Source organism: Prionailurus bengalensis, chromosome A2 (assembly GCF_016509475.1).
Source record: "Prionailurus bengalensis isolate Pbe53 chromosome A2, Fcat_Pben_1.1_paternal_pri, whole genome shotgun sequence".
NCBI lineage: Eukaryota > Metazoa > Chordata > Mammalia > Carnivora > Felidae > Prionailurus > Prionailurus bengalensis.
The window spans coordinates 117473194-117486555 of record NC_057348.1 but is presented as its reverse complement, the minus strand read 5'-3'; the positions used below and the strand labels follow the sequence as shown (position 1 = coordinate 117486555).

The 13362-nt window shown below is 45.4% G+C and overlaps 1 pseudogene; it reads left to right on the top strand.

The window, feature by feature from the left end:
• Positions 1 to 12123: 12123 nt before the first annotated feature.
• Positions 12124 to 13062, top strand: LOC122486455 (annotated as a pseudogene).
• The last annotated feature ends 300 nt before the right edge of the window (positions 13063 to 13362 follow it).

Below are 13362 nucleotides of genomic sequence, written 5' to 3'. Positions count from 1 at the left end.
TCTGTGTCTCCCTCTCTCTCTGCCCCTCCCCGCTTGTTCTCTGTCTCTCTCTGTCTCTCTCTCAAAAATGATTAAGTGTTGGGGCGCCTGGGTGGCTCAGTCGGTTGGGCGTCCGACTTCAGCTCAGGTCACGATCTCGCGGTCCATGAGTTCGAGCCCCGTGTCGGGCTCTGGGCTGACGGCTCGGAGCCTGGAGCCTGTTTCCGATTCTGTGTCTCCCTCTCTCTCTGCCCCTCCCCCGTTCATGCTCTGTCTCTCTCTGTCCCGAAAATAAATGTTAAAAAAAAAAAATTAAAAAAAAATGATTAAGTGTTAAAAAAAATTTAAAAAAGAAATGCTGCTTGGTGAGAATGTTCAAAGCATATCATGAAGAAAGCTTGGGACTCCTGACTCTAATCCTAGTTTCACCTAAACAAGTCATTTTGGAAGGGGGACCCTACATATCTGGACCTTGGGCCTCTTACCTGCACAGAGATAACTTGAACCTGACAGGTTTCTAAGTTCCCTTCTTGCCGTCAATGTCTCTGAAAGTCTTGGCAATCAATGAGGAACCATGTTTGATTGCTACCAAACTCGTGTTCTCAGTTGACTGTGAGGCTTTTGGTCCTAAAAAAGCACCACCACATAGCTCTGGAGAAGAAAACACACTCTCCTCTTGGTTAAATCTCCAACTGGAAGGGGAACATGTACGGGTCTCCCCCTGACTTTCTGATGTGTCTTCCTTTTTTTGTTAGTACCTCTACCTGGGTGATGACATCTGGAGAGGCTAACACGTTGATCTCTATCCTGCAATGTCACACTACACATAACTTGGGTTGTGGGGAAAGTCACTGATCATCCAGAGTGTAGGAAACCTAAGAATCCTTGAGTGGGGATCAATGTAAGTCCAGTTTCTAGAGGCCCCACTTAGTGCCCCTTTACACTAAGAAACTAGTTTTGAGGCCAACGACCCTGACCATTATTTAGTAAAGTTGACGGGTATTTTATTCTTTGAACTGATGGTTAGTTTAGCACCTGAAGTCTCTCACTTACTTGATCATCTCCTTCAAGCATATTTATATTTTTGATAGCAGCTATAATGTTCTCTTTGGTAATGCACATCATTAATAATTCCTGCTTAACTGTTTCTTTGTCCTTGCTAGTTTTCTCTAATTCCTAGTTTTGTTGTCCTGTACTCCAGAATCTCTATCAGATCTTAATTCCAAGGCAGCGCTCTGTCAAACTGCACCACAGAGGCAGGGCTTTCTGGGCCATGGAGAACCGATTCTGAGCCTCCTGCCGATCCCTACCTGCCTTCCGCCTCCTTTTGTAAAAAGGTAAATTCTTAATTTCTTTAATGTTTATTTATTTTTGAGAGAGACAGAGTGCGAGCAGGGGAGGGGCAGAGAAAGAGAGGGAGACCCAGAATCCCAAGCAGCCTCCAGGCTCTGAGCTGTCAGCCCTGAGCCTGACGTGAGGCTCGAACTCACAAACCGTGAGATCATGACCTAAGCTGAAGTTGGACGCTTAACCGATGAGTGACGCAGGCACTCCTTAAACAGGTAAATTCTAGTCAGAGTTGTTGCTTGCTGAACAAATGTTGTCTATGATATTACAGTAGGCCGAATAGTCCCCCCAAAATTCACATCCACCCCAAACCTCAGGCTGTGACCTAAATTGGAAATAGGGTCTCCGCAGATATAATAAGGTGAGGATTGAGGTGAGATCATACCAGATTAGGGTGGGCCCTGAATCCACTGACACACAGAGGAAGGACACAGACACACACAGAAAAGGACACAGACACACAGAGAAGAAGGTGGTGTGAAGACAGAGGCAGAGATCAGAGCAATGCCACCATAAGCCATGGAGCGCCAGGAGCCACTGGAAGCCAGAAGAGGCAACAAGGATTCTCCCCTAGAACGTTCTGGGGGAGCACAGCTCTCCCAGGACCTTGGTTTTGCACATGTCACCTCCGAACCACATGTGACAGATACATTTCTGTTTCAAGTCACCAAGCTTTTCGTGTGGTAATTTGCCATGGCAGTTCTAGAAAACTAATGCAGTCAAGTTTCTATTTCTCTTCATCTTGGCATTGTTCTTGTTATTATATAGGAAGTAATTTTTCCTGAGTAAAGATCAGGATACTCTGGGTACCACTGAGTTCATGGCACCCTCAGAACCGGGGTATGGAAGGGGTGATGCTGAAACAGAGAGTTTTGATGTTGGCTCTCGGGAGGCCTGTTCCGGTAAGGACAGATGGGTGGGAGGCTTGGTTCGGAAGCCATTTGAACCTTTTTTACCCTGTCCCCATGTCTTACCTGCAAGGCTCCCTCTGCCCTGACTTGTTTTGTTCTTTTCCTCACTCTTGCAGCAAGGCCCCCAGCAAAAGCCTCAGGCAATGTCTCCCTCTCTCTCTCTCTCTCTCTCTCTCTCTCTCTCTCTCTCTCTCTGACACACACACACACACACACACACACACACACACTTTTTATAAAAATAATTTTTATAATGTATATAACATGTGAGTTCTATAATAATTTTGTCAAGATAAGTTGTTTTTGTAACAACTTGGTTTTCGTACCTGCTTTTAAAAAACCACTTCTGGGGTGCTCGGGTGGCTCAGTCGGTTGAGCGTCCGACTTCGGCTCGGGTCATGATCTCGCGGTCTGTGAGTTCGAGCCCCACGTCGGGCTCTGTGCTGACAGCTCGGAGCCTGGAGCCTGCTTCGGGTTCTGTGTCTCCCTCTCTCTCTGCTCCTCCCCTGCTCACACTCTGTCTCTCCCTCAAAAATAAATAAAGATTAAAAAATTAAAAAAAAACACTTTTATTGATTGCATCTTCCATATTAAACAAATACAGGTCCATACTGTCATCTTTATAGGCTGCAGTATATCCTATAATATGGATGTATCTTGATTTAGTCAAACAGTTTGCTGCTGATGAAGGTTTAGGTTGTTGTTATATTTTCACTTTTATAACTCCACGATACACTCTTTTTTATACATATTTTGGGGATCTTAAAACCACTTGCTACAGTAATGGGAATTTTTTTGGAGAGGCTTTTCCTTCACGTGGTCCCCTCTCCCCACCTGTCCTCTCTCATTGCTATTCGAAAGTGATTTGTGATCACCGAATATTGCTTACTAGTTTGTGACCTTTGCGAGCATCAATCAACCATGACCATTACCCTCCTTGCTATATGCCTTTTGTAATTGTGGCAAGTGCGCTGTCCCGATTCTATGGAACTCTCTCTCTCCAAACCTTCAGGATTGCCAAGATGAGTTAGGAAGAAAGAGGATCTGGATCTGTTTCCTACAAAAGTGTCAATATTTGCTAAAACAAAGAGCCGGGAGTACCCCCAACGGAATGCCATCTGTCCTTGTCTCTGAGAGCCTGCCAGAAAATCTTTTCACAGCCAAGAGATGTTATTTGGCGTAGCTGACACTGAAATTCAGCGAGGTGGCTTACAGATCAGAAACTGGCTGATGTCAAGAGATGCTTTGCCATGTAGGAACTGGAAGTACAGAAATGTGTTTCATTTTTGAAACTGTACATTAAGGATTATTTATTCTACCAAAATGTTTCCTATAGGAATCTTGTGCTCAGCAGGACCACCTTGTTGATTTAAATATTCACATTGTTAACACGCTATTTTGCCGTACAGCTTTCTAGGAAGTGAGCAGCTGAGAAGACACGGGTCCCTCTCCCCACTCTGTGGCTTCAACCGGGCTGTTTCTCAAGGAGATAGGCTCACGACTCTCTTCTCCAACATATGGAAACTCAGTTTCTTTGCAGTTTTAGGGTGCAGGCATACATAACCCACAAAGCCCAGCTTCTGAAGTGTGAGTTGTCTGACCTGGGTGCTAAAGGGGGGTATTAGCTACCTGGATTCCTTTAGAAAAAAACCCAGATTCCTCTGGACAGCAACCTGAAGAGCAGCTCAAGAGGTCATCTTGGGCAGGAGTGAAATTCTTCCAAATACATTCGACAGCTACCCAGGGCCCAATTCTCCTCCCACACATGGTTGCTTGTCGAATATTTACCATTCGGAATCGCTCATTCATCTGTGAATTGGCGTGCTCTCCCCGGAAACAAATTCACTGAAGCACCTGGAACCATCTGTAGAGTCTGAGTCCATTGCATTCTTGTGACCCCTAAACACTCCGTCCGCTTGTGTCATTTCTCCCGTTTTTTTCTCCCCAGCAGACGCTGCCACTCCTTAGCTGGGCCTTCATCTAATTTCACTCTTCTCAAGAAAAGAAGAGTCACCCCAGCCTCAGCAGAGTTCTAGAACACTTCCTCCAGATCCCTGCTCTACGCTGGAATGGACTGAGTCTCCTTCCACTGCAAAGCATTTGCATACCCTGCAGACATCTTGGCCCAGTTTAACTAGATCCAGCTAACCCAGGTGGGACTGGGCCAGTATGAAAACACATTTCAGCCACAGCCGCCCCCCCCCCCCTCCTGAATACATGGGCATGTTTACCTACACAGTTTTGGGTGCGCACTAAATTAATTAATTCCATAAATATTTAATGAGCACCTACTGTGTGTCAGGCATTGTTTTGTGAATAAAACAAAGCCCAGGTCTATTGGAGTTTGCCGTCCACTGGGGGCAGACGGACAATCAACAAGTAATTTGTCGGGGGGCGGGGGGAGGGTGATAAATGCTACAAGATATAAATAAAGCAGGGGGAAAGAGATAAAGGAGAGGCAAGTGATGGTATGTGCACGGGAGCACACGCCTGTGTTCCCTAAGGAAGTGCCTAGGGAAAGTCTGACTTGAAGGAGATAAAGGAGAGAACCACGCAGTTAGCTGGGGGAAAGGGTACTCCAGGTGGTGAGAATAGTGAGTGCAAAGGCCCTGAGGCAGGAGAATACCAACTGTTTTCAAAAAATAGCAGGAGGCCTATGCAACAGGAAGGGAGAATGGTATTCGGTGCGAAATCATACTGGACATCATGGACCATGGTAAAGAATTTATATTTAATCTTAGTGGGATGGGAAGCTATTAGAGGATAGTGAATAAGAAATTAATACATGCAGGGGTGTCTGGGTGACTCAGTTGGTTAGGCTGCCAACTCTTGATCTCGGCTCAGGTCATGATCTCACTGTTGGTGAGTTCGAGCCCCGCATCGGGTTCTGTGCTGACAGCACTGAGCCTGCTTGGAACTCTCTCTCTCTGCCCCTGCCCCACTCATGTTCTCTCTCTCAAAATAATACATTTCTATTTGTTTGTTTGCTTGTTTACATAGAGAGGGAGAGAGGGAGAGAGAGAGAATCCTAAGCAGGCCCAGCACTGTCAGCACAGAACCCAACGCAGGGCTCGAACTCACCAACAGTGAGATCATGAATCAAGAGTTGGCTGCTTAAGGGGCACCTGGGTGGCTCAGTTGGTTGGGCAACCGACTTCAGCTCAGGTCATGATCTCACGGTCTCTGGGTTTGTGCCCAGCGTCGGGCTCTATGCTGACAGCTCAGAACCTGGAGCCTGCTTCGGATTCTGTGTCTCCCTCTCTCTTCTCCTCCCCCGTTGTGTTCTATCAAAAATAATTAAACAAAAACAAAAATAAAAATAAAAAAAGACTTGGCCTTTTAACTGACTGAACCACCCAGGTGCCCCTAAAAAACTTAAAAAAAAAAAAAAGAAATCAATACATGCATAGAGCAAACATTCAAAAAATGCTTTTATTTTTGCTCTCCTTGACACGACCCTGTTTTACAAGAATGGTTATCTTCTTTCTCAAACATGGCAGGAAGGATGGAAAACAAATATAAAAATCCCAGGCTTATAATTTCTGGGTCTAATCTGAACATCCCACATCTACCAGAGATGTGATCATTAGAAAATTATCCCCGGGGGCACCTGGGTGGCTCAGTCGGTTAAGTGTCCGACTTCGGCTCAGGTCATGATCTTGCGGTTTGTGGGTTCGAGCCCGCATCGGGCTCTGTGCTGATAGCTTGGAGCCTGGAGCCTACTTCAGATTCTGTCTCCCTGTCTCTCTGCCCCTCCCCTGCTCATGCTCTGTCTCTCAAAAATAAATAAATGTTAAAAAAAAAAAAAAAAGAAAAGACAAAAGAAAATTACCCCACGTCCAAGACTTAGGTCCTTCTTTTCATTCGTTGCTCGGCAATGTATTTTCAAAATACTTCTTGGATGGACATTTTCTAAAAAAAATTCTTTAATGTTATATTCATTTTTGAGAGACAGAGTGCAAGCAGGGGAGGGGCAGAGAGAGAGGGAGACACAGAATCCGAAGCAGGTTCCAGGCTCTGGGCTGTCAGCACTGAGCCTGACACGGGGCTCAAACTCACAAACTGCGAGATCGTGACCTGAGCTGAAGTTGGATGCTTAACCGACTGAGCCACCCAGGTGCCCCTGACATTTTCAAACTTAATACAAAATTAGAACACCCAGCTTCCAGCAGTTATCAATTTATGGCTAATCTTGTTTCTTCTAAACTGCCATCCATTTTCTTCCCCTTCCTTGTACTGAATTACTTTATGACAAATCCCACACATATCTTTGCATCCATGAATGCTTCAGTATGTATTTCTAAAAATAAAATCCTTTTGCATCACCGTAATGTCATTATCACAGCTACAAGCTTAACAATACTTCCTTAATATAAAAAAAAAAAATCCAGTCGGTAATCAAATGTCCTTGGTTGTCACGTTAATACTTAAAACGAACAAACAAACAAACTTAACTTGTTTAATCACAATCCAAATATGGTTCACACATTGCATTCGGCTGATAGGTCTTGTAAATCTTTTAAACTCGGACTGTCCACCCTCCCACTTTTTTTCCCTCCTTATCTTTTATTTGTTGAAGAAACCTGGTGATTTGTTCCTTAGGTGTCCCTCATTTTCCATTTTGCTGAATGCACCTGCATGGAGTTGTTGAATGTTTCCCTTTCCTATTTTCCTATAAACTGGTAGCCCAGAGGCATAATCGAGTTGGATTTTTTGGCAAGACTATCTCATAGGAGGTGCTGTGAACGGCCTGTTGCACCCCATCAGAAAGGTACACCTTCCTTTACTGCTTTCTCTCCCTCCTTCTCTCTCTCTTTGTAGTAAAATACATCTAATGTCAAACGTACCATTTAAGCCATATTAAAGTGTGCCATCCAGAGGCATTTAGGACATGCACAATGTTGTACAACCATCACTAATTCCAGAACTTTTCCATCACCCCCCCAAAAAAACCCTTGACTCATTCTCCGATCGTTCCCTCCGCCAGCCCCTGGAAGCCACTAATGGCTTTTTGTGTCCAGGGGTATTTTATATAAATGGAATCGTGTAATGTGTGGCCTTTTAGGACAGCTTCTTTCACTTAGGATGGTGTTCTCAAGGTTCTTCTACATTGTAGCACATGTGAGGTCTTCATTTCTCTTCGTGGCTGAATCACGTTCCGTTGCGCAGATACGCCATATCGCATTTATCCATCAGTCAGTCGATGGGCGTTTGGGTTGTTTTCACCTTTTGACTTTTGTGAATAGTGATGCAATGAACATTCGTGTACCAATTTTTGCTTGAACGCCTGTGTTATTTCTTTGGTGTACACATCTAGGAGTGCCTCTCTTTTTGTGACATGAGGGTGCATCGGTGGGTTCGGTTGGCATCAGCCTGATCCATACACGGTGACATTCCCTGTGGGCTTTCACCTTTATGGAATTTAGGCACCACTGATGATCACGGCCTATTCCGTTAGGGTTCCAACAGCATGCTTTCGAGGTGGTCTAATCCTTTATTTTCAGTTAGTATTAAAGCAACGCTGTTCTGGGCAAGTGAGGTCATGTGGTTCTCTGAGGGGAAGAAGGTGGGGGAGGGAGGGATTGATGGCCAAGAAGGGTGGGAAAGGCTACACACAACGGACCCCCTTGCTGTAGATTCCAGCACCCGCTCACATGGCGAGGCCCCCCCCAGAAGTTCTGCGGCAAAGAAGCCTGTTTACTTTTGTTTAGCTCTGTATTTCCCAAGTTGATGTGACTACAAACATTTTTTTTCCCGTATGATTCTTCGTACTGAATACATGTTTCAGAGAATACTGTCTTAGTGTCTAGGTTACTTGGAGAAATGTGTTCCTTAGCTGTCTGGAAGCAGCCTGACAGTCTCCCTCAGTGGCCATAAGCTGATGGCATACTTGGGAAAGCCCTGGATGGCAGAACTGGCAAGATTTCTAGCAGAATTTCCCATGGAAACTCTAAATTGAGATCATGTTCCTGGGAATGAAAGCTAAAATCAAGCAAGAAAATATCGATGTCACTATCACCTCAGCCCTAGAGTGTTTGCCGGATGCCTTGGGATGCCTCCTGTCAGGATAAACCTTAGGACAATGCTGCACTGATGTGGCCCGAGGATTCCAGAGCCACCACAGTCCCTCTCTCTGCCCCTCATGGCTTCACTCCACATGGCCCCAGACCCCATGCAGGGTGGTCCCCTATTGTATTTTCCCGGGTCACACTGCCATGGGTGCTGTCTTACCGCTGACACGGTCAGACTGGTTAGATGATGGTAAACATGGAAGACATATGGAGGGAAGATCTAGAAGTTTCCTTGAATGACTTTCTGAGGGTCAGAGGTTTGACAGTATTCCCTTCATGTGGCCTTTAGGAAGAACTGTCCCCTTTAATACATCTCACCCATCCATTTGCTTTTAAAAGATTCTTACTGGTCAACGAGCCACACAGGGTACTGACCATGTGCTCTGCACTTTCGAGGTCACAAGCAGATGATGATGCCTGCTTTCACCAGACACCCCAGTAGTTTGCAGTAGGGAGGGTTACAGGACCCCCTTCCATGGCAATTGGCCCAGATCGTGGTTTGCTGCGGTCTTGATTCTAAGGGGGATAGTGGCCAAGTTCACAGCAACCGTGTACCTGGGTTACCTGATTGCCCCTCCTGGCCTCCATCTCTAGTGGGTCTCATGTGTCTCTCACCTGTTTTCTTTAGAATAATCACTATGGTTTCAACTAAGTATAAGATTATAACTTTTTTCTGATGACTCAGCTTGTTTTTCCTTTCTTTAAAAATTTTTTTTTTCTGGTTCTCGTATTTTATTTTTTTTATAGATTTTTTTTCAATGTTTATTTATTTTTGGGACAGAGAGAGACAGAGCATGAACGGGGGAGGGGCAGAGAGAGAGGGAGACACAGAATCGGAAACAGGCTCCAGGCTCCGAGCCATCAGCCCAGAGCCCGACGCGGGGCTCGAACTCACGGACCGCGGGATTGTGACCTGGCTGAAGTCGGACGCTTAACCGACTGCGCCACCCAGGCGCCCCTCGTATTTTATTTTAAAAACATTTTTTTTAATGTTTATTTTTGAGAGAGAGAGAGAGAGAGAGAGAGAGAGAGAGAGAATGAGTGGGGGAGGGGCAGAGAGAGAGGAACACGCAGAATCCGAAGCAGGCTCCAGGCTCTGAGCTGTCAGCACAGAGCTCAATGCGGGGCTCCAACTCGCAAACCACAAGATCATGTCCTAAGCCAAAGTCAGACGCTTAACCGACTGAGCCACCCAAGCGCCCCATCGGCTTGTTTTTTCTTTTTCTTTTCTACATGAGAAGAGAAAATTTGGCTCATTCTAGAGAAAACCTTCCCTCGAATCATTCAACGTATCTTTCCTTTCTCTTGATAATAGGTTGGTGAAGGTGGGGTGGGGAGAATGCCGGAAATTGCCAGGTATAGGGAGCTGAGTGTCCACACATCACGAGTCCAGAGGCGTCCAGGCCAACTGGCTTGCCTGGCTTTCTGCGACCAGGGGCTTTTCCTTGGTCCCAGCTTCCCCGGGAGAGAAAACCGGCCCTTCAGCTCCCACCCTCCCCAGCCTGCCCACCCCAGTGCTCCAGCTCTGTACCCTCATGATGGCTTGTGGATCTATTTAATCTCCTTATAGAATTGGTTAATACCAGACCAAGACTCCTTTGCCTCCTTCATCTACCTACCCCCATTTTTTTTGTTTGTTTCGGAAGAAACAAAAGTCCTTTCCACTTTGGGCTGCAGAAATACACTTTTGTTTTTTGTTGAAAAAATTATTTTGAGACTGTCAATGCAACTGCCTTCCTCTCTAACTCTGCCAGTGCTCGTCCTTGTCACCTTGGCCATATCCTCTCTAGGGCACGTCCTCAGTCCAGTGCTTGTGTATGAGAGTGTTCTGGATATTGGGCATCTAGTTCTTTCTGCCTCTCACCTCTGGTTATGTAACTCTGCCTTCTCTCAGCACCACCTCCGGACCATTCTGGTGGATCCCAGCCCTAGGCTCAGACATCTCTGTTGTGAGGTCAGAGAAGCTGTTTGTGTGTTAAAGGCGAACGTCACTGGCGTCTAGGAGACCTTGACGTCTCTAATAGACTGCTTTGATTTTCCTCATCGGCAGCAACCTCGGCCCATGTCAGTCTGCAAGCCAGCCCCTCATTCGTAATCCCTATTAACCTTAAAAAGTAGGTATGCATGTGGAACTGCCCACTTGGAAAGCACGAAATGCTGAAGACCTCCCTTTTCGTTGCTAAGTTCTTTGTGAATCTGAGTCAGCTTCTCATTTCCCTTCCTGGGTCCCTAAGGGAGGCCGGGGCTTCTTCCTTCTCTGTGCTTCCTTCCACTCTGGAAGAAAGAAAGGTGGAGAGACACTCCTATGGCCAAACACATGACTGCCTCCCTTCTACCACAGTCTCCGGTCATAAGCTCAGGGCCATGTCTCGGCAGGGCCCAGGGCCCTTTGCTCTGAAGGGAGAAATGATTCCACAGCAGAAAGAAGTTGCCTCTTACGAACGAAAAGGCAGCTTCAAACATGCTGTCAGTAATTCAATCAGATGACAAGGATGAAGCAACCTGTTCAGGTCATGCTGGGCAGACAACCGGTCCTGGGCTGAGCAAACGGGTGGCAGATGAAAGGAGGAAGCACACCTGAGCCAGCTTGCTCATGAGCTGAAATATTCAAATGTGGATACAAAGTGGTTACTTCATCCCTGCACCTGTTCTGACTCAGCACACACTGAAGTGTTGAACCAGGTTTGACACGATGCCAGTGCCGGCAGCAGAAGCAGAAAATTTCTCAGGGACACCACACGGTGCCAGCGAAGGGACAAAGAGAGCCCACTGGGCCCTGACGTCAGCTCTGGAGGACTTTCTGGAACCGTTCTCCTACCGGCAGGGGGAGGCTTGGGCTGAGACCTGGCTTTCCTGGAGTGGCTTGCAAAATAAATTAGCGTGGATCTGACATTTCAAAATTTGCCAATCGCAGACGTGTAAAGTGTATCGGTGGGGTTTTGGTTTCATGATGGCTGCTAAAAAGATTTGAGCAACTCACATAAATCTATATCATTCTCACTGATTTAATTACTGCTTAGAAAAGAAATCGCCAGGAGCGCCTGGGTGGCGCAGTCGGTTAAGCGTCCGACTTCAGCCAGGTCACGATCTCGCAGTCCGTGAGTTCGAGCCCCGCGTCGGGCTCTGAGCTGATGGCTCGGAGCCTGGAGCCTGTTTCCGACTCTGTCTCCCTCTCTCTCTGCCCCTCCCCCGTTCATGCTCTGTCTCTCTCTGTCCCAAAAAAAATAAATAAACGTTGAAAAAAAAAAAAAGAAAGAAAAGAAATCGCCAGATTTAGGAAAAGACATCGGCATCATACCTCGCATTTCTCATGGGGTTCAAGTTGGAGTCAGTATAGATTAGAACCTTTCAGCGGCCTTTAGTCTACATTCAGTGGTTTTAAAGTGACATGCAATCAGCTGACTTATTTGTGGTCCCTTCTTCATGACCGTGCGTTGTACGGTATCGAAAGACAACCGCCTGTGGCTGTTTATACAAATCCTTAAGTTCAGTGTCTTGTGGGTTTCCATAAAAGGTGATTGAAACACTTATTGCAGAATATGGAAATGCTTTAAAAAGCATGTGGGGGGGGGGGATGGGGCGCCTGGGTGGCGCAGTCGGTTAAGTGTCTGACTTCAGCCAGGTCACGATCTCACGGTCCGCTAGTTCAAGCCCCGCGTCGGGCTCTGGGCTGATGGCTCAGAGCCTGGAGCCTGTTTCCCATTCTGTGTCTCCCTCTCTCTCTGCCCCTCCCCCATTCATGCTCTGTCTCTCTCTGTCCCAAAAATAAATAAACGTTGAAAAAAAAAATTTTAAAAAGCATGTGGGGGATTCAACATGGAGGCGGAGGTCGATAAGCTGGAAGTGATGTTCCAGAAAGCTCTGATCTGGATTACATCCAATACAGGCTGGAATATGAAATCAAGACTAGTCATCCTGATGCAGCAGGCAGGAGAAATCCAGTTACCCTCTTAAAGGAATTGTCAGCAATAAAGTCTCGATATCAAACTTTGTATGCCCGCTTTAAACCAATTGGTATAGAACGGAGAGAGAGTAAGAGCCGCATTTGTGCTGTCAATAAGACGATGACCATGATACAAGAACTACAAAAGCAAACAGATGTGGAGCTGTCACCACTGACTAAAGAAGAGAAAACTGCAGCAGAGCAATTAAAATCTTTTGTTCAGACTGATGAAGAAGTGGGCTTGCAAAAGGGAATTCTAATGGAGAGGAGATCCATTCCAGAAAGATTTAAGAAGATGTCTTGTTAGCACTCAGTGACTAGAGGTGGGGGGATGGAGAAGAAGGAGATTTGGCTTGGGTAACTGGATAGTGATGCCTTTCACAAGAGAAGAGATAGAGATGCCTTTCATAAGAAGGGCAGATATACGAATAAAGTTCAGCCAAAAACATGGAATGGGAATAAAGGGATTTAAATGTATGTATGTACACACAGTCTTATCATTTCAGGCAAGGAAGTCACGTAACACTATTTTGCATTTGTTTTTGTATAATTGGGAGAAAATGGATGTCCTGGCCTATCATAAAAGGATATTTATGTACTATTGGTCAGTCAGATATGAATGAGCATGCTTTGGAAATTAACAGATAGAAAAAATATTTGTATTATATTATACATTATATATGTATATAATTTTATTTCTGAACAGTTTTGATTATAGGTAATGGTCACATTATTGATGAGACTGCTAATATGTGACCTAAAATCCTCCACAAAAGCTAACATTAGTAATAATAAATTGGCTTTTCTGTGAAAAATAAATAAATAAATAAAAATAAAAAGCATGTGGGAAAAAAACTTGAAAAGATGGTGGACTGTTTATAGGGGAGGTAGCACCTATGACCGGTCTGCAAAATAGAATAAACTAGATGCATCTGCTTTAAACTGCTTTTTATTAGTGGAATGCATGGCTTGCTTTATCAATAGTAAAACCTAAGCCTGGGCAGAAGTTTTAATTCTCCAGGGACCGCAACTTTTATTAAAAGGGCTAATCTAGCACATGGTAAAATCAGAATGGTTTATGGAAGAATTAGACAGAAAATCCAACTCCAAC